Source organism: Balaenoptera musculus, chromosome 10 (assembly GCF_009873245.2).
Source record: "Balaenoptera musculus isolate JJ_BM4_2016_0621 chromosome 10, mBalMus1.pri.v3, whole genome shotgun sequence".
Lineage (NCBI taxonomy): Eukaryota > Metazoa > Chordata > Mammalia > Artiodactyla > Balaenopteridae > Balaenoptera > Balaenoptera musculus.
The window spans coordinates 52,930,448-52,953,074 of record NC_045794.1 but is presented as its reverse complement, the minus strand read 5'-3'; the positions used below and the strand labels follow the sequence as shown (position 1 = coordinate 52,953,074).

Genomic DNA, 22,627 nt, shown 5'->3' with positions numbered 1-22,627 from the left:
ATAACAAAGTATAAAGAATAAAATAAAATTTAAAAAATAAACGATTTATTAGGAGAAATAAAAATGTAGAAGAATCAACGGCAATGAATCAACAAGGTAAAACAGAACCCCAATCTAAAAGAGGAAAAAAAAAAAGCTTTGGCTATGTGAGCGGAGTTTAGGCGTGGGTGGAACTTAGGCAGAGGCAAGGTTTAGGGTGGGATGCGACCTAGGCAGGTGGGCGGGTGACGTTTGAGTGTGGGGCGGGGCCTAGGCTCAGGACCCACATAGCGGTAAAAGGCCCTGGGGGCGGGGCCTAGGTGGGGCAACGTTCAAGCGTGGGGTGGGACCCCTGCCTAGTACCTGTGCAGGCAGGGCGAGGTAGCACTTTGAAAGGAGGGCATCTGAAGTGTGGCATTCTGGAGTTTGGAGGTAGGGCCCTGAGTGAGGGTGTGTGGGTGGGGTTTAGGTCCAGCGTGTTGGAGGGGGTCTCAGAGGGGGTCTCCAAGTATCGAGGTAGGGCCCTGGATGGGGGTGTAGGGGTGGGGCTTGTGCTCTGCGGGGCACAAGGGAGGCTCCAAGGGCCGAGGATTAGGCCCGGGAGCCCAACAGCCTCCCTGGTGCCTAAGTGGACAGGGAAAGCACTGGCCCCGCTCCCTTCCGTTCCTTCCCGCCCCTCCCCACTGTCTCCCCCAGGGTCTCCCCTATCACTGCTGGACCCTTAACTGTGGGTGGGTCCCACTGGGTGTAGGAACTCCTCCCCTCCCCCAGCCACCCCTCTGGGGTACTGGTCGCAGAGGTCCGGCCTTTACTTTTGCTCCCCCGTCCCTCCCTCCCACTCCCTCAGGACCTGCATGGCTGGAGGGGGCCTCGGTGGGTAGAGGATCAGGCCCGGGATCTCAGCAGGCTCCTGGGGGCCCAAGTGGGCAGGGGAAACCTGGCCACGCTCCCTTTTGATACTCTGCCCTCCCAACGGTTCCCCAATTTCCCCCTTCGGGCATGGGATCCCTTCCCCTCCACCAGCCGCCCCTCAGGGGCGCCAGTCCCCTCCCACCTCCACTTCTGCTCCCCCTTCACTCCCCCCACACTCCACGTCCTACCCGGTGGCTGGGGGTTCCTCCCATCCCCTTAGGTGTCCGTGGTCCCCCACTGGTGCCTGGTAGGTGCCCTAGCTGTGAGGAGACGAAAATTCCATGTGCTCCTAATATGCCATCTTGACTCTGCCCTCAATAATTTTGTTTTTTGAGAGAAAGTTTTAAGCACTGCTCACCTTCTTCTAAAATAATGAACAAGGAGGAAAAACAGTACCAAAATCCGACTTCATTTACAAACAAACAGACATAAAAATATGCTTAATTATCTTCGTGTGGTGGCTATAAGAAAATATCAAGGAATAGAGGGAGAAAAAGGAAAAGAGGAAAAAGGAAGTGAAAAACACAGAAAGGAAAAGGAGTAAAGTTTCCTGAAGTAGAAAGGGGAGCTGCTATTCCTAACTCTTGCTATGTAATGAACCATCCTTAGTTTGTGATGTGAAATAACAACCCTTTTATTTAGCTCATGGCTCTGTGGGTCAGGAGCTTGGGCTTCCACACAACATGGCAGCCTTAGAGCAATCCAACTTGTCCATGGCTTTCAAGAGGCCAGGATGGAAACCTTCCTAAGGGCTAGGTCTGGAGCTCGTGTATATAGTGTTACTTCTACCAGATTCTGTTGGTCAGGGAAGTTATAGGCCAGCCAGATCCAAGGGGAGGGGAAATAGACCCCAATGTTCAATGAGAGGGATGTCAAAGAATTTGAAGCCATTTTTTAATATACCACAATATTCAACAAAGAGATAGTCAGATCCCTACCTTTGGCCTATGTGAGGTCCACAGCTGTAATTATACAGCCACTTGACAAGTAAGATCACAATCTGGGTCATTCTGGCTTCCAGTCCTGAGTAGGCCCTGTCAGCTACATCACATATATGGTTTATCCTTTTCTATATCTTGAAAAGCCACCCTTAGTAGATAATGTTACAGATTTCCTCTATAATCTTTAGAAAAATACCATCCTGCAAATCTTTGTTTTATTTTTTGCTCTTTCTTGGTGATATGCTACTTTTTTCTTTCCTTTAGTGATAGAGTAAGCTCATATGTGTGGCCTTGTAAATGGTAACTTGTCCAAGGTAACAATTTATTCCAGGAGAGCCTAAGAGAATGTTGATTGTATTTATTTTACTACCTGTGTACTTCCTGAAACGAGGGTGGTTTGATGAAATATTACTGTGAAGCTGCTCTGTTTTGGGTACTATATGTAAGGCTGCATTAACTAATTCCCACCAGACTTCAGGATTCATGTCATCTGGACTCGCTGAGTTGTGTATGATCAGATTTTTCAAGTATTCCTTTACCTGCGTTAACAGAGCACATATTTGACAGAATAATATTAAAAAATATGATTCCTTTACCTGCATTAACAGAGCATATATTTGACAGAATAATATTAAAAAATATAAATATATGTTAAAATATATAATTTTAATATAATATTAAAAATATAAGGCAAGCAGATGGTCAGAGTCTTGACTGGAAAGAGATCTTATTGAAAATGGTTTGTGAATGCAGACCATGCTTTTGTTTATGTGAATGTCCTTTTAAACATTTGGTTTGATCACCAATGGAGGTCTTGAAAGAGCCCAACGCTTTCAGAAATATGTTAGCTAATATCCTCTACCTGAAGTAATGGCTCCCTTAAAAAAAGAAAGGGTGGAGAAGTTTTCTATAACTCCTTGTTGCCCGATATCTGCCTTGCTACCTAAATCATGGAGGTGATAAAAACCTCTTCCTGATCCCCTAGGTCTGATGTAGCTCCTTTTTCAGTGAAGAAAGGCATAAATTCCATCCAGTGAAAGCAAGAGGAGATGAAAGAAAAAAGAAATGGAAAGACAAAGACTCATACCAAGAATTTCCAGGGATCTCAAGTTTAGTTCCTTTGTGTTGGGAAGACAGGTTGGTGAGAAATCTGGGCTCTGCAGTGATACCTGGAATAAGAAATATGTAAAGAACAGAATATGTAAAGAACAGAAAGTTCTATTTAAAACCCTGGACACCTCACACGTGTTGCAAAGGGAAACTTGGTAATGTAATATTTGTGTTTTTCCTACAGACCTTTCTTCCATGGATGCCAGTATCCTATTAACAGAGAAAAGAATGTAGATCAATATTTCAACAGTGACACCTAGTACCTTTCATTATTTGAATAGTCAATTCTGGTACCCTCTCACCATTAGTCTCCGGCTGTCACCACTGAAAACATCAGTGGAGTGGTTTGTGCAGTGTCATTGGAATGTCAGAACCCATGTCCTATCTTACAGTCCTTGGATTCCCATTTCAGTTGCTAAAGTATCAATATATGGACAAGATGAGGTTGACAGAGCAAGCCTGGAAATTGCTTACATCTGTTACCAACTATTTGCTGCTGAGTATTTTAGGAAGGTTGAATATTTTGGGAGGATGAACCTTATCTCTTTAATACACATAACCTTCTTTGTCTCACACTAGGACACACACCGTGTACGTAAGCACCCACCAAAGTCTAATGGCCCTGTGCTGTTTTATTTCCTCAGGCATATTTCCTCTACTCCTTGCAGCCTTAAGCATTGTTATTCATTTTTCTACATATATTCTTCTTCTCTCTCCCTTCCAGTTATGCATATCCAAGCGCTCTTCTCTTTCACGTCCTAGCCCATACGTGTACTGGAAGTTGTGGCAAAGCCATTTTTGTCATTAAAATGAAGGCTTCATTTTTAATGCCATCACATGAAATGTTCAGTAACTAAAAAGATTTCTCATATTCTCCAAAAAGACACTTTAAGAGAATTTTTCTTTTACGTGGAGTGCAACAATTTATTATTCTAAAGCTCTATGGCTGGAAAATATGGCAGAAGCTTCCTCCACCTGCTTTTTAAATTTTTTGTAATTAATTAATTTATTCATTTATTTAATTTTTGGCTGCATTGGGTCTTTGCTGCTGCACACGGGTTTTCTCTAGCTGCTGAGAGCAGGGGCTACTCTTTGTTGTGGTGCGCGGGCTTCTCATTGTGGTGGCTTCTCTTGTTGCGGAGCACGGGCTCTAGGTGCGCGGGCTTCAGTATTTGTGGCTCACAGGCTTCAGTAGTTGTGGCGCACGGGCTTAGTTTCTCCGCGGCCTGTGGGATCTTCCAGGACCAGGGCTCGAACCTGTGTCCCCTGCATTAGCAGGCAGATTCTTAACCACTGCGCCACCAGGGAAGCCCCCCTCCACCTGCTTCTAGATGAGACTGTTTTTGGCAATCCACACAAGTGGGTCTCTCTTGGGAGACAGAAGATGATTTTATAAGAAGTAGACCAGTGTGCAGAAAATCAACCAAATAGTAAGTCATTGACTACCAATCCATCAAAGAACTAGTTTGCCAAAAGACCAATTTTTCAATATTATTGATTCACCAAGAACTTGTTGCTTTATAGTTATTAGCATAATTGCTTGAAAAAATTCCAAGCTTAACACCGTTGGGCATCTTCACACTTGTATCTTCACACTCTCCTTATATCAGTGCATACACCCACTATCACATGCACACAAAGATCCCTCCCCATCCATGTATAAAAACATTCCCAGTGAATTGCTTGTAATCCAACTCCTTCCCCTCCTGGTCAAGAAAGAAAATCTGTAAATCAAGAGCAATAGGAAAAGCAGTAGACTGGGATGAAAATATATTGGAAGATAAAAACTCACCGTATAATTTAAAAATATCATTGAGATTGCTGACAGCATCTTGCCTGATACCAAAATTTTTAAAAACCTGAGAAATTGTCTCTTCCCTAAGTAAGCTGTATATTGAGCAGCCTGACTGAAACACACATTTCTGTTACTTTCTTACTTGTTAAAAAGTTATGAATCATTAAGTGGACAAAGTGATCACTGGGTCAATTGATTTCTTGACGAATTGTTATTATGTGAAAGAAATGCTAATGGACTCATCTAGAACATTATATAAATTCTCTTTTAAACAATTCTAGAAGCTATAAATTTTCTCTCTGGAATTTTTTTGCTTATAAGTCTAAGTTCATGCAATTTTTTTTGATTCTCAGTAGATATACCAATGAGCTAATTGAAACAGTGAAGTCATTCATCAATAAATACTTTTTAAGTACCAAACAAAATATTTTATTAGACACTTATAGGTGAAGAAAAGAGAGGAAATCCTAAAGAAACATGTGATGAAAATTCTGTTCCTTACTGACTCAGAAACAAAATATTCATATACTGGCTGACTTGAGAACAATTAAAAAACATCCTATCAACAAGTTCACAATGGCACTAAACAAGAGTAATGTGAAGACAGCTCTGACCTCCTGTTGGGTCATGCCCACAAGCCCCAGTGTCCACACATGAAAGCAAATCTTCTCTCCTCTGGCAGGATGTCTTTTTGTCCATCCAGATCAGACATCTTTCCAATTTTCAAAGCATAAGATATTTTTTCCCCATGCAAATCATTCTCAACCCAACAGGTATTTTTACACTTTCAGTTGTTTTACTCACATAAGTCTGTTTTGATTCTAAATTCAATAGGAAAAAAATTGACTTCAGTCTTTATCTTTCCTAGCATAGACACTTGAAAATATACCAAGATAAGATTTTTTTAAATATTTGTGCATGATGATTTGAAGCAATACAGCAGGGATCAGATGTCTGTAAACATCTACTTTTGACATCATTCTTGTATGCAGAGAAAGTATGGCCCAACTTAAAAGACCAGGTGACTAACCAACGAGCTAAATGATGATCTACAGAGAATGCAGGAGGCTTAAAAAAACTGTAATTTCAAAAGATGAGTTTTCTGATGAAAATGCAGCCAAAGGTCCCAGGGATGATTATAGAAATCTAGTCAGCGTTAGGTTCCAAGGATTTGGGCCTCTGACATTATACATCATTTTTCAGACATGCATCTTAATTACTTGGAAATACCTTAAGAAAAATAACCAAAACATTATAACAGGTCCTGAGACATAAGAGAGTCCAAGGATTGAGCAGTGCCGTCCTCCAGGGCAGAGACCACATTTCCTCTACTGTTTCATGTAGCAGCGTGCATAAGGTTGCTGGCCAATAAATAAATTAATAAAACATCCCCATAGTTGCAAGCTTCCTTGACTGGAGGGAGTTTTCAAATAATATTACAAATAATGTTTTACAAACACCGACAAGCAAAATGATACAATTATGTAGATGGCCTTCTCTCAAATACTTGTTGATGTCAATATAATCAGACATGGCTTACTTTCACGTGTCCAGCCTTAAGTGGCTTGAGAGACTATTCAGGATTTAACTAACGTGCTGGATACATAGCTCGCTACATTTGATCATCAGCATAGTAAGAACCAGCAAAACAGAAATGCTTGTTTTTAACATTTTTTTTAAAAAATAAATTTATTTTTTTATTTTTGGCTGTATTGGGTCTTCGTTTCTGTGCGAGGGATTTCTCTAGTTGCGGCGAGCGGGGGGCCACTCTTCATCGCGGTGCGCGGGCCTCTCACTGTCGCGGCCTCTCTTGTTGCGGAGCACAGGCTCCAGACGCGCAGGCTCAGTAGTTGTGGCTCACGGGCCCAGTTGCTCCGCGGAATGTGGGATCTTCCCGGACCAGGGCTCGAACCCGTGTCCCCTGCATTGGCAGGCAGATTCTCAACCACTGCGCCACCAGGGAAGCCTTAACATACTTATTGTCCTCCAAGTCTACATCTGCTATCTTGGTCCTGCCTCATATACTGCAGGGTTGGAAGAGCCTTTAAAGATGCTCTAGTCCAGCCATCCAAGTCCAAATTCCTCCACATTCTAGTCCAGACACAGATTCCTTGCTGGACTGCAACACCCATGCATTTTTGTTCTGCCTACAGCGGGGGTAGGCAAACTGTTTCTGTAAAGGGCCAGAAAGTAAATATTTTCGGTTTTGTGGGCCACGCAGTCTCTGCTACAACCACTTTCCCCTGCCTTTGTAGTGCAAAAACAGCCACAGACAATATGTAAGCGAGTGAAAGTGGCTGTGTTCCATTAAAACTCGATTTACAAAAACAGGCAGTGGGTCAGATTTGGTCAGGCCCTGGTCTATTTGCTATGAAGCATGGAGCATGGAGATGGACGAAAAAAAAAAGCCTAAATAACATGAATAAAATACTCATGATGAATACCAACGAAAGCTCTCCCTGACTTCTCAGTCCATATGACTCAAGATTTTTAAAAGAAATTGGCTTCTTCTTACTACTTTCGTTGGGCCCTCTTGAGTAAGGATTACCTCCTCCTACCCCTCCCCTCTGGCCAACCCAAAGTTGAGGTAAACAAGAGAATCTAGCAGACATTCATGCAATCACCTTCATATATCTTGGATATTCTTAAGGGTGACATTATTTTAAAACAAAATTAGATACACTCTGGTTGATAATGCAAAGATGTTATCACTTGTTATCACGGGGTGCAACCACATGCAGATAAAAGGGGTGATCCAGGAACACAGGATCAGGAAGTGAGCACAGCTCAACTCTAAATGAAGGACCGTGTAGTGAAGCTGATTTTGAAAACGAGAGCCAACATAGCCTGGTATGAAGCACACGGGCTTTGGAGTCAGAACCATCTGGATATGAATTGTTTCTGCAACTTAGTAATTCTGAAACTTTGGACATGTTTCTTAATTTTCTTACACGTCCAGTGCCTCATCTATAAAATGGGGATAATAATATTTATTTTTCAGGATAGTTATAAGGGTTCCATTCGGTAAAGTCTGTACAAGAAGCACTGATATTTTATACTGAGAGAATAATGAATGCTCTGTTGTAAAAATTTTGCCAACTGATCACAATTTAGAAAAATCTGCCACCTGCGGGACAAAAGCCTAAATTTTAAGGAAATGTTTTGCTTTCATATTTCCAGGGGAAAATGTCAATTGCTTCCACCATACTAAGTGGCAGTTATGATCAAGAAATTATAGAAAGGCATTGAACTTCACACAGACGTTACCTGTTTCTCCCAGTTTTATTTTCCCTAAAGCTCTGGTTATTGTCAAGCTTGGGGCCAGATTTAATCACTTAGGTTTCTCCTCAGGTGTCAATGCAGGGACTCAAGAAACAGAGATTCCAGAATACAGTCTAGCTCTATTCTAACCAGATCCTCAAATGATTAGCAAGGAGAGACAATCCAACTTGTTTCCCTTTGAAGGCAGCCCTAAGACCACCCAGGAGCTTGCAATGCTCGAGAAAGTGGTGGCATGTTTATATAGGAATGTGAGCTGTATAGAACATGGAACACCTGTGCTCTGTGGTCTTCACAGACCCCATTAGCTTCTGGAAAGAATTCAGGGTAGAGATCCTTAATGGGATGCCCCAGAAAGTGCCTCAATTCTGAGCACTGAAATAATTTCTTTAGCTCTGCTAGCTCCATGTAAAACATATTCACTAATAACCATTTAGTTACCCAAGTGAGTGCCATAAAAGAATCCTTGACATTCAGAGAAGAGATTCAACTTATAATGAGAACTTAAAGTGTTGGTACACGAAACTGACTTGGGGCTTAATATGAGAAGAGTCTTTCAAAATCCAGAACCGTTCATATAAGGAATGGGTTGTCCTGTGGGGTAGCAAATCTCTGTGGTTAGAAGTGATGATCTATTAGAGGTGTCATGGAAAGTATTCCTGTAATGAAAGGAAGGAAGATTAGTCTGAATTGTTTTATTCCTACATTTTAATTTAACTAGCATTTTTGAGCACCTAATACTAACTAGCACTTTTTAAGTTCTGGCACACTGATAAAGGTTAAAAATATAAAGATAGATATGAGGGCATTTTTCCATTGAAGGACTTAAAGATGGGGGGGTGGGGAGGGAATTCCCTAGTGGTCCAGTGGTTAGGACTCAGTGCTTTCACTGCCATGGCCCGGTTGCAATCCCTGGTCGGGGAACTAAGATCCCGCAAGCCATGGAGCACAGCCAAAAAAAAAAAAAAAGATGAGAGGGGAAGATAGCCAAGTTGCCAATAATTACAATAGAGCACAGGTACTACAGTAGAGAAATGTACAAAGGTGGGGCACCTAACTTAGCAGGTAATGATGAGGGAAGGCTTTCTGGAGCAGGTGACACTGAGTCTCAAACGGTTAGTTAACATAAGTTAGTCAGATGGAGGAAGGAGGTAAGAAGCCATTCCAGGGAGGAGGAACAGTATAAACAAAGGCATGGGGTCATAGAAACAATCATGCTTCAGCTATTTGAGAGGATTTTCCCTAGTGGAGGGTCACAGGGCTCTGTCATCAACCCTATCCCATTCAATGCTGTAATAAATGTTGTGGAAAAAGTTTCCCTAATCAAATTTGTGAATAATGTGAGGCTGAGATAATACATCATACATTTGAATAGCAAAATTAAGACCCCAGAAATGACACAGTAGGGATTCAATAAATAATTGTGAATCAGTAACTCTTGACGGTGTGGTTATATGGCTGCAGAAATGCAGTATGTAGGAGACCTAGATAAATAAAGCACACATAAAGAGGCAAATAAGGCAAGCTAACATCTGTTGATCTTGATGATGAGTTTGTGGGTATCTGCTGTTTTATTTTCTACATCTTTCAATATTTCATAATTTTTAAAAAACATTTAGGATTCTGGTAACTATAATTCAACAATGGGACATAGTTGCCAAAAACTCAAATGCAATTTTTGGCTGGAGTAACAAAAGTCAGTACTGAAGACAGTATGTGTGCCTGTCTCCTCTATCCTGTGCTGACCTGATTACACATGGACAATCTGATCAATACTGGGAGTTATACTTAAGGACATATGTTCAGATCTGTTCAGAGGAGAAATACAAAAGAGTGAGAGACTCAAAACCACGTTCTGTGAGAAACATTTGCGGGAAGATGATGTTTCATGTAGAGCAGTCTAGAGAGTTCTAATAACTGTCTCCAAAGGCTTTCATTAAACACATGTTAGACTTGCCTTATGTAGCCTTAGAAGGCAAGGCTACAATGATGTCATGTCATGTATGTGTTTAAAGGATACAACATTTACATGTGCTCTGCAAAAATATTCACATTTTAAAGGGGATAACACAACCTAAAGTGTGGCTATGCAAGCCAACTACTTTCCTTGGTTCTCAACTAAAGAAACAGTGCTTAATTCCTACACTGGAGAGAATGCTGGCTAAGGACTCAGACTGATGACTATGGGGGTGCTTTCCTGAAGAACGTTCAAGACCAAGTTTGGCTATGTGCAGTTGTTGCCTTGTGTTTACTTTAGAACCAAACCTCCTGCAAAAGATGCAACTTCACAACAGAACCAAAAGATAAAAGTTGCATGCAGATGATTTCAGCTTAGCCTAAAGAAGAAATCTCTAACAACTAACTTCTTTAGGAAGCTAAGAGGACTTTCCCTGGCATCAAAGATATTTAAGGGGAAACTAGATGATAACTTTTCAAATATGTTGCAGATGGGACTCAGGGATTTGACAAGAGTGGTGAATTAGACCAAGTCTAATTGGCCTCATGTAATCTTGAGATTCTGAAATTCTATGACACAAAGATCAGATTCATCCCAAGTCCATGACTTAACTTGTTGCCTTCTGCTAGCTCATCCATCCTTCTTTCTTCAGAGTCCTCTTTTTCTGATCTTTTGAAACCAACTATCTCTGTCAAGAAGCATTTCTCAGTTCATCTCTGCTCTAGTACAATGGATGGTGAATCACAGGTGCCCAGGAATAGTAACCATTGCTGCATTTTTAGTGATGGCTGCATTTGCTCTTAAACTTCTATTTCTTAAATGGTGGTGACTAATTTTGCATGGAACTTTCACATTTTCCTGGGGCTAAATCTTAGGAGCTCAAGATTCTGGCTTACATGATTTCGTTATATGTGGATGTTTATATGTGTGATATTTATAGGACCAACAACAAACTCCCAGTGGGAGGAGAAAGTTCAGGGTTGGAGTTATCTATTGGTGCATAAGAAAACACCCCAGACTTAGTGACGTAGAACAACAACAATCTTTGTGATTTGCTTACAAACCTGCAAATTGGGCAGGACTCGGCAAGGACAGCTCCACGAAGTGTGGGCTGGGGTGGCTCAAATTCTGGGGATCACTCCTGGGGGCGGGAGTCATCTGAAGGCTCACCCACACACACGACTGGTAACTGATATCAGCTGACAGGTGGGACCACAGCTGGGTTGTCAGCTAGAGCACATACGTGTGGCCTCTCTCTGTGGCTGCCTGGCTTCTTCACAGCATTGTGGCAGGGTTCCAAGAGCAAGTGTCTCAAGACAATTAGATAGAAACTGGATCCCCTTTTATGGCCTGGCCTTAGAAGTCACACAGTGTCACTTCTGCTATAGTCACAGGCCGTCTCCTGTTTGAGAGGAGTAGACACAAACTCTACCTCTCTGTCCAAGAAGTGTCCACCTCGGGTTGTAAGAAGCCCATGTGTGATGGGAGATCTTACTGCCACCATCTTGGGAAGTACAGCCTACCAGGAAATGGATGATTTTTTTGGAAACAAGAAGACCCGAAACCTGCTCAGTTTGATTTTTTGCCTCCTCTAGTATATTAGGAAAAATTTCATATGCTTCATCTTCACTCGGATATTACCCTTGAATGCATGGTTTCAAAAATCTAGGCCTCCCTGGTGGCTCAGTGGTTAAGAATCCACCTGCCAATGCAGGGGACATAGATTCGATCCCTGGTCTGGGAAGATCCCACATGCTGCGGAGCAACTAAGCCCGTGCACCACAACTGCTGAGCCTGCGCTCTAGAGCCCATGCTCTGCAACAAGAGAAGCCACTGCAATGAAAAGCCCGCGCACTGCAATGAAGAGTAGCCCCCACTCACCGCAACTAGAGAAAACCCACGCGCAGCAACGAAGACCCAGTGCAGCCATAAATAAATAAATAAATAAATAAATGAATGAATAAATAAATAAATCTATTTTTAAAAAACCTTCTGCCTCCATAGTATGTGAGAACTAAAGTATACTCTATCAAAGGAGGCAGAATCCTCTTTAAAAAAAAAAAAAACTTTAGGTTTTTAAAAAATTAATTAATTAATTTATTTATTTATTTTTGGCTGCATTGGGTCTTTGCTGCGTGCTGGCTTTCTCTAGTTGCGGCGAGTGGGGGCTACTCTTCGTTGCAGTGTGCAGGCTTCTCATTGCAGTGGCTTCTCTTGTTGTGGAGCACGGGCTCTAGGTGCACGGGCTTCAGTGGTTGCAGCATGTGGGCTCAGTAGTTGTGGCGCACGGGCTCAGTTGCTCCACAGCATGTGGGATCTTCCCGGACCAGGGACCGAACCCGTGTCCCCTGCATTGGCAGGTGGATTCTTAACCACTGCGCCACCAGGGAAGTCCCAGGGTTTGTTTTTTTTAAGATGACATGGCTACTTTATTACATAGATGCAAGGAAGGTAAAACAGGTGTCTGAATTTGAGGTAAAGCTTTGTGCAGACGTCAATTTGATGAACAGTTCATTGTGACTACATTAAATGACAACATCGCTGTCAACACTAGTCTTGTAGAAAACCTCTTCTCTCTCATGTGTGGAGATAGTTGGGCATAGGCTGGTGCTTTGTACTTGTCCTCAGCAGAGCAAGGAGGCCACAGTCTATTGTGTCAGTTAGCACGGGGGCTACAAGAAAAGAAGATTCTGACTAGTTTGTTGCCACTTCTTCTGGTCCCCTACAGCTCCCTTCCAGTCATTGCATTGCTTTCACTGCCACACCCTAAACTACCCAGGCAACGAAATAAGAAAGCCAGACCAAACCAAGAACTTACCGTCTAATTAAAGCATCGAAACACTGTTTTGAATCGCATCATAGTTTCGAACAATGACTGAGCTCATTGCAGTGTGCACGTATGTGTACGTATGAGTGTAAATGGACAATAGTTCCAAAGCTTGGCAGGGATTTGCCAAGGACTATTTTTTTTTTTTACATTTAGAGGCTGTTAGATGAATGGCTTCCTCTGGTTGACTGGGGTAAGGAAGGGAGAAAGGAGAGGAGGGGAGAACAAGGGGATATGGGAGCGGGGGCACTGCCCTAGGTATTTTGACACCGAATTCTCCCTACGTGGACATAGCGCTACTGTTCATTTCTGGTGTTTCTCTGAATAAAAGTCATGAATGTGGTGAATATCATGACATGAATGTAATTCTGCAGCCTCACAATTGGCAAGAAAACTAACCCATAATATGTTCATTCAACTTTCTCTCTGAAAGCTGTACTGAATTCTTAAAAACGACAGCGGCCAAGAGTAGCTGTTTTTTTTGTAAGCAAGAAGCACGTAACTCTGACTGCTTCTTCAAAAGCTGTGGAGAAATAAGCCCAATAAATCAGGAGGATAACATTTGCTGCAACCATTTGACCCCAGACACGGTGTTACTTCCAACCCTTCTTTTTTGAGCTTTCCTCAGCCTCTGCAGCCACCCATCACCAAAAACCACCACTTTCACATCCCAGGGAGGGATGCAGGGAAAAAAAAAAAAAAAGAGGAATAAGCCCAATAAAACTATGACTGCTGGAACAGCATTGCTAAAGTAAGTTATGCTAGTAGGCTATTCTCAAACTGTTTCTCTCTCTCCCCTCTTTTCCTCAAGAGGACATAACACTTCTCAATGTCCCTGAATCCCTAAGCCTGTCTTTCAGCCACCACTGCCAGGTGGTTTGCTCTTCTGAGTTCCTGTTACAGCAGGTCCCAGGTGGCGGGTTCAGTGGTGATGACAATGCGGCAGAGGAGGCCAGCTCACCTCATCAGTACCTGAGTTTAGTACACCCACTGGTTGAATCACCCAAGTTGAAAGATACTGATTTAAAATTCCCTAATAATATAATGCATATCATTCCAAATTTCTAAGAGGGCCTGTCCTCCCTTTCAGGGTTCAAAGGTTCAAGGGAGGTTTGTATATGATAAGAGAGTGTTAAGTTTCCTCTTAGAAATGTTTAGGAAGCTAGATAGATTTTTTTTTTTTTTCAGGCTTAGACTGCGTATCAGGAATATGCATACGTTCAGGATGAAAAGGGAAGGAGTTTCCCCTCAGGATAGGGTCATGGCTCAAAATCCCAGTGGTCACCTGGAATCAGACCAAACACACACCTTGGGAACTAGGGACATTAATCTGTCTGGCTTGCGGGTGTGAGATGATTCTTTGGAGGCCAAGGGACAATGAGGTAACCAGGAACGAGGAGGAATCAAGGGGGATATGTGACCAGAGGGAGAATCAATAGAATGAGTAAGAATTATGGGTTTCTGCCTACTGAGAATAAACAAGGGGTTTCTGGTAGATGGATTTAGGCACAGAAGAACCTGAAAGATCAGGTGACATATAGTGCTAGATAGGGAAGTCTGTACTAACCTTTGGTCTAATGTAAGGATTTATTTTGTTAGGTTCTAGGTCTGATACTGGGGAGTTGGTGGAATTCTCCATAAGACATTCCAACGTGGGCCGCATCTGTCTAGGGGGATTTGCTATCAGAACCAGCAAGCATCCCCCCCAAATAATTATAACCCAGGGTGGTCTCTGGGCACCCATCCCCTTCTCCCTCCAGAGAGCTGGGGGCTTCTGATAGCTGGCAGGCCTCCCAGCTAAGAGTCACGTGTCCCTGCCACCCTGGCAAATTTACAAGTGAGCTGCGGCAAATTTACAAATTTACAAGAGTGCTGCAGAGCCGGGAAAACACTGGCCTAGTGGGATGGCTGAAAGTTTTCCCGTTTCTTCACGGGAGAGAGCATGTCGTTTTTCTTTAAGAGCATTCACTTATTTTTCAGTTCTGCTCAGCCACTCAAAACAGAGAGCCCCTCTCTTCCCCACCCTGATTAAAACTGGCCAGTTATAGCAAAAACTCATTTTTCAAAATAAAATTATGGTACACATTCAAAAAAATGAGCTTCTTCGACAGTTGTTTCTCATTAAAATTCTTACCTTAAGGATTCAAAACATGATTTCACAGCCCAGCCTCTCCCCACCAAAGGATTGCAGTCTCAAAATCCACTAAAGGCTCGGATGCCTGACATCATTTTACATAAAGACAAATACCCTGTGTTTTCCACAAGCAGTGAAAGTGAGAAGTATGCCTGTGGTGAGAAGGTGGAGGTTAGGCTGTTCAATAAAGAAAAGGCTCTACATGCAGAGTAGGAGAGAAGAGGGGCCATTGCTCCAGTTTGTCTCTGGGAATCTTGCTATAAGGCAGATTCAAGCAGTTACAAAAAGCATGAAGAATTCAGAAGTAAACAAAACTTTTCATATCTAAATCACAGGGACTGCAACACTGCCCCCCGCCCCCCAAAGGCAGTTTCGATGTCAAGGAGCATCATGTTTTGCAGCAAAACAGAAGTTCCATGCCTACCAGCTTTTAAAGGGAAGCACAATATTGACGTCTCAGATGTTAGTTAGATGGACTGCTGAAGGTTGTTCTATTTCTCAGCAACTATGCCCCGATGTGTCCCTCCCACCCATGTTGGGTTCTATGGCACTGATGACTGAAAGAGTGATACCAGAATTCCTGGGACAGCACTGCTGAGAGAGGCTTCTGTATGAACACTATAGAGAATGTAAGATTGCCAGGTTTCCTAAGTGCTAAGAGAAAGTAGGGGAAGGAAGAGATTTGGGAAATGGTACAGTGCCAAGACCAACCTTGCTCTTTTCAGTGGTGCTCTCCAGAGGATATGATCTCAAAGGCATCATTTAGGCTTTGGGGACCAACCAATCCCAGAGGATGCCTTAGGATTAGAGGAGAACAGTTCTCAAAGCCATGTTTGCCAAGGCATCAACAAACTTAAGTCCTATGACTTAAGGTTTCAGAAAATTTCAGTCTACAATCCAAGAGGAGAATATGTTCAACTCTTTTTTTAAAAATTGAAGTATAGTTGATTCACAATGTTTCAGGTGTATAGCAAAGTGATTCAGTTATACACATATATATATATATTCTTTCTCAGATTCTTTTCCATGATAGGTTATTACAAGATATTGAATATAGCTCCCTGTGCTATGCCTGTGCTATAGTAGTGTGTATCTGTTAATCCCCAATTCCTATTTTTCCCTCCCCCTCATTTCCCCTTTGGTAACCATAAGTTAGTTTTCTATGTCTGTGAGTCTATTTCTGTTTTGTAAATAAGTTCATTTGTATCATTTTTTTTGGATTCCATATGTAAGTGATATCATATATTTGTCTTTCTCTGTTCAGCTCTTGATAATGTGGACTTTTCTGGTAGTGCTTTTCACCAGAATCTTCTTAGTTTTTTTTTTTCCTTTTTCTAGTTCATGTGGATGCTTTTTGGTCAGAATCATTCAGTCTATGCAGCTTCAGGGCTAACAAAAGCTCATGAAAGTAGCCCCCACCAAGGTCATTGCATCTATTGCAAGACCATGCTTGTCGGTCGCTTTCTCTCTCCTGTTTCTGATAAAAATTTCACATTGCCACATGGTTCTGGTGGAAGAGGCCTGAGAGGCAATGGTAATAGGTTTCCCATAGACTGGACTAGTTATTTTATTTGCACAGTGCACCTTGTCTATCTTCAAAGTCTTGTGGAAATTAACGATTTGACTTTGGTTTTGACTAGTATATTTACTCCTTTTGTCTCCAAACATTTCCACGAATGAGCTGAATTTATGATTCAGTATGAAACTGACCACTTGCTTACCTGGGTCTTAGACATAAGATCAGTTCTCAAAGCCTTGGAATGACTTAAATGCCCATTCAGCTAATAGGATGAGAGTTAAACCTTTAGACCCATGATTTTATATTCACTCCAGACTCCATGGAGTCCCAGAACCTCACATTTTAATTTACCTTTCATCTTAAGTCAATTGTGGCACTTCCAGAAACTACCACAAGTTCTGATATCTCCCAACTGGTAATTCCTATACAGAATGAAATATGTTAGGGCTTCCCTGGTGGCACAGTGGTTAAGAATCCGCCTGCCAATGCAGGGGACATGGGTTTGAGCCCTGGTCCGGGAAGATACCACATGCCGCAGAGCAACTAAGCCCATGTGCCACAACTACTGAGCCTGCGCTCTAGAGCCCATGAGCCACAACTACTGAGCCCGTGTGCCACAACTGCTGAAGCCCACATGCCTAGAGCCCGTGCTCTGCAAGAAGAGAAGCCACCACAATGAGAAGCCTGCACACCACAACGAAGAGTAGTTACTCGCCGCAACTAGAGAAAGCCCACGTGAAGCAACGAAGACCCGATGCAGCCAAAAATAAATTAAATTTATTAAAAAAAGAAAGAAATATGTTAGAAAAATAGGTAAAATCTCTTATAGCTAGACGGATATCAGTTGGCTGGATGTATGGCAGCTCAAAAGTACAAACTAATCCTTCTATAATGTGGTGGTAACCTGAGAAGTAAGCCCTCTCTCCTGGTTCAAATTTTCATTTGGATGGTGGACTCACTTTAAAGTTTTTATTTGTGAAGGCCTTAAGACTTTACTTCCTTACTTGGAGGTGACTTGGCAGGCGATAAATCTAGGTTTATATAGGTTTTCTTCAAGTGATGTTTAAAAATTATATGACTTGACTCAAGTCAAGTTTAAGGTCTCCTGTCTTTAAAGATTTTCTCTCCTGAGATCAATGTCTTCAGCCTCTCCACCACTGAGATGCCATTGCCTTGTGTTGCCTTATTTGCACACCCGAAGGCAACTGGTGACTTAACAGGTGACAAGATCATCTCAGATGCAGCTTCCGTTTTTGTGGTTGACTTTTTATAGTTCTTATATCCCAGCTGACTTAAATGTATTTTTGCTTCAGTTAATACCACCAATTCCTCTAGCAAATATATATTGGGAACCCAATTTAATAAGAACAGCAAACATTACTGAGCATTTACTATATTCCAGGCACTGCTGTAAGAGCTTTACACATATTTTTTTGCGTTCAATCCTTTTGACATCCCTGTGATATAGTTTTATTATTCATTTATAAGTGAATACATGAAAAAACCCAAGAGGTTAAGTAACTTGCCTCTGCAGGTTGTTAATAAGTGTCAGAGAGAGGATGTGAATCCAAGCAGTCTGACTTCAGAGCCTCAACATTTAATCCCTACCCTATACTACTTGCAGCCCCATACAGACAATCAATAAAGGTATGAAAGAAAATAAAGCATGATCATTCCTGTACTTTTCACTCCCTCCTCCCTGCCCACTACCATCTAGGTCAGATTCCTGAGGGCAGTGCACCCACTCCTACATCTGTGCTCAAACACTGGTCCTGTATGCTGAGTGCCATCTGTAACCAAATCTGACTGCATTCTTCAAGCAGTTTTATCTCTCCTCCCACCCGCCCCTCCCTGCCTTCCAAAGCCACGCTAGCTCACTTCTGTCTCTTCTTTCTTTGACCTTATTACAGCTAATCAGACACTACCAGCAACATTGTTAGCTCCTTGAGGGTAGGGTTTCATGCATGTTACTTCCTTTATATTCTCTAGATTAGGTAGAGCAGCCAAGCTGCTTCTACAAGGCACCTTCAAATCCACCTCCAGCACCTAGCAGTTTCTTCTGTTTGGCTGCCCTACTGTTATTCTTTTCTTCCTCTTCCTCATTGGTCTCCTCCTCCCCCCTCAATATTACAAAAGTAATATCCATATACTCATTGTATCTCTTCATTGTTTCTGATGAGAGGTCAGCCTTCATTTGCCTCATCATTCCTCTGAATATGATTTGTTTTCTTTATTTCTCTGGCTGTTTTTTGCTTTGTTTTGGGTTTTCAGCAGTTTGACTATGATGTGCTGAAATGTGGTTTTCCTTGTACTTATTTGGGGTTTGCAGAGCTTCTTGGATTTGGAGGTCAATTTTTTTGTTTGTTTATATGGCTTTTTAAAACCAAATTTGGGGAATTTGGGGCTATTACTTCCTCAAATATTTTTTCTACTACATTTTTCTTTATTGGAGTATAGTTGCTTTACAATGTTGTGTTAGTTTCTGCTGTACAGTGAAGTAAATCAGCTCTATGTATACATATATCCCCTCTTCCTTGGAGTTCTTTCCCACTTAGGTCACCACAGAGCACTGAGTAGAGTTCCCTGTGCTATACAGTCGGTTCTCATTAGTTATCTATTTTATACATAGTAGTGTATATATGTCAATCGCAATCTCCCAATCCATCCCATCCCCCTCCCCCCTTGGTATCCATACGTTTGTTCTCTACATCTGTGTCTCTATTTCTGCTTTGCAAATAAGTTCATCTATACCATTTTCTAGATTCCACATATATGTTAACATATGATATGTGTTTTTCTCTTTCTGACTTACTTCACTCTGTATGACAGTCTTTAGGTCCATCCACGTCTCTGCATATGGCACAATTTCGTTCCTTTTCATGGCTGAGTAATATTCCACTGTATATATTTACCACATCGTCTTTATCCATTCCTCTGCTGATGGACGTTTAGGTTGTCTCCATGTCCTGGCTATTGTAAATAGTGCTGTAATGAACATTGGGGTGCACGTATCAATTTGAATTATGGATTTCTCTGGGTACATGCCCATGAGTGGGATTGTTGACCCCGAACAACAAAAGCAATCTTGAGAAAGAAAAAAGGAGCTGGAGGAATCAGCCTCCCTGACTTCAGACTATACTACAAAGCTACAGTAATCAAGACAGTATGGTACTGGCCCAAAAACAGAAATATAGATCAGTGGTACAGGAGAGAAAGCCCAGAGATAAACCCATGCACCTATGGCCACCTAATCTACAGTAAAGGAGGCAAAAATATATAATGAAGAAAAGACATCCTCTTCAATAAGTGGTGTTGGGAAAACTGGACAGCTACATATAAAAGAATAAAATTAGAACACTCCCTCACACCATACACAAAAATAAACTCAAAATGGATTAAAGACCTAAATGTAAGGCCAGACACTATCAAAGTCTTAGAGGAAAAGATAGGCAGAACACTCTTTGACGTGAATCGCAGCAAGATCTTTTTTGACCCACCTCCTAGAGTAATGAAAATAAAAACAAAAGTAAACAAATGGGACCTAATGAAACTTAAAAGCTTTTGCACAGCAAAGGAACCCATAAACAAGATGAAAAGACAACCCTCAGAATGGGAGGAAATATTTGCAAATGAAGCAACTGACAAGGGATTAATCTCCAAAATATACAAACAGCTCATGCAGCTCAATATAAAAAAAACAAACAACCCAATCAAAAAATGGGTGGAAGACCTAAATAGACATTTCTCCAAAGAAGACATAAAGATGGCCAACAAACGCATGAAAGGATGCTCAACATCACTAATTATTAGAGAAGTGCAAATCAAAACTGCAATAAGGTATCACCTCACACCGGTCAGAATGGCCATCATTACAAAATCTACAAACAATAAATGCTGGAGGGGCTGTGGAGAAAAGGAGACCCTCTTACACTGTTGGTGGGAATGTAAATTGATACATCCACTGTGGAGAACAGTATGGAGGTTCCTTAAAAAATCTGCTCCATTCTTTCTCTCCTCTTTCTGAGACTCCAACACATACATTAGGCTGCTTGAAATTTTGCTATCACTCACTTTTTAAAAACTGTTTTTCTCTTTGTTCTATGGATTAAATAATTTCTATTGATCTGTACTTAGGTTTACTGGCCTTTGTTCTGCAGACTCCAGTGTCCTGTTAAACCAATTCAACGAGTTTTCCATTATAGATATTATAATTTTCAGTTCTAGAATTTCTATTTATTTCTTTTTTTATTATCAGCTCTCTCCTGATAATTCCCATCTATTCTGTCATTATGTCTATCATTTCCTAAGTTCTTAGACATATTTATTATCACTGCTTTATAAAGTCCTTGTCATCTAATTCATCATCTGAGGAATCTCAGTATCTATTTCTAGTGACTGCTTCTTTTCTTTGACTATGAGTCACATTTTCTGACTTCTTTGCACACTTTGCTCAGTAAATTTTTATTATAAGCTGGACAACTTTGATGATCAGTCATAGGGAGACTAGAATAGTCTTCCTTTAAAAGATGTCTATATACTTTTTTTTTTAAAGCACTTCTTTATTATTATTTTTTTTGGCTGCATTGGGTCTTTGTTGCTGCACACAGGCTTTCTCTAGTTGTGGTGAGTGGGGGCGCTCTTCATTGCAGTGCACAGGCTTCTCATTGCGGTGGCTTCTCTTGTTGCGGAGCACAGCCTCTAGGTGCGAGGGCTTCAGTAGTTGTGGCTTGCGGGCTCTAGAGAGCAGGCTCAGTAGTTGTGGTGCACGGGCTCAGTTGCTCCGCAGCATGTGGGATCTCCCCCGACCAGGGATCGAACCCATGTGCCCTGCATTGGCAGGTGGATTTGTATTCACTGCACTACCAGGGAAGTCCCTATATACTTATTTAAAAATGCATTTGAAAGTACAGGGGAAAAGAAGTTATCAATTTGTTCATAGGCCATTGTAAACATTTTAAAAATAACTATTCATCTAGCAGACAGTGTCTTCCATCATTCTACCATAAGTCACTCTCAAGAGCTGGTTTCTTTATGTTGCTGGAAACATACTCAAATGAAACTGACTCCAAGTTGCTTGTTAAAAAGATAAATGAACAAATGAATTGTAGTTGTAAATTCCAGGGAAAGACTTGAAGAAAGGTTAGAATTTGGAAAAGGTTATGCTAGGCACATGGGGCATAAATGCATATACTCAACAATAAGTTCCATATCTTCTTGACACTGTCAAGAAATAGTGTTCTTATTTCATCCCTTTCCACTACCCTGTTGACAGCATTCAGAAAAGATATAATATGTTCATAGGTCTCCCTTTCATGGGTTTCTTGCCACTTTACTTAGTCTTCTAAACTGCCGTCAACTATTGCCTTATTCCAGGATCTGACCCAAATCTTTTGCTTTCAGGGATTGGGGGCACAGCACTTGAAATAAAGATAGAAAGGTGATTTACTATGACAGCTACCCTTCAGCTTAATTCCTTTCTTCTTCCTGCCCTGCTTTAGCACTGCTGTCACCCTCCTGGACTTGAGTGGACTGTTTGATATCTTAAAAAGGTAAATTTCTGAATTTCTAGTTCTGTGAGCAGTGGGTCACAGTGGGAACAGCCTAAAATGGCAGCCCTAGTTTACCGGCAACTTCTTAACTGAGTCCAATTTTTAAATTCTTCTTTTCCACTAAGCCCATTTTCAGTCCCACCACCCTACCCCATTCCTTGCTCCTGTTTTTCCTTCCTTTTAAGATCAAACAGAGCCTGCCAGTCAGAAGTCCTGAAGTCCTATACATCTTGCACCCTTCTAAGCCTTCAGGCCTCTATGCCTTCTGGGAGGTGAAATGGGAATAGCTAGAACATGAGATTAGACCAGACATTTGGTTTTAATATTTAAATGCTGGGATCATGTTTTATGGAAGATGCTTAGTTAAGTATCCACTACCCCCTTTCTTCCTTGCTAACAGAACTCTATTTGCCTTGTGTTGGCAGTGTGTTCAGTCCCAGGCTTTGGCTCATAATTGTGATGGTAATGCTCACCTCCGTTGCAGCTAGTTGTGGTCATTTTCCCAATTCTGACCAATGAGATGATAGGAAATCTGTTATGGTGGGATGTTGTGGGAAAATGTTTGCTTTTCTCATAAAAGAATAGTTATGTGGGCATTGACCCTTCCTTCTTCTACCCTGCATTG

At 41.6% G+C, this 22,627-nt stretch overlaps 1 long non-coding RNA gene across 1 annotated transcript in view; it reads left to right on the top strand.

Annotated features, from left to right (window-relative positions):
* LOC118902231 overlaps positions 1-21,983 on the top strand; it is a 70,561-nt gene extending 48,578 nt beyond the window's left edge. The window contains exon 3 of the long non-coding RNA XR_005021528.1: positions 21,952-21,983. This is a non-coding gene — a long non-coding RNA (uncharacterized LOC118902231). The remainder of the gene's footprint in view (positions 1-21,951) is intronic.
* Positions 21,984-22,627: the final 644 nt, after the last annotated feature.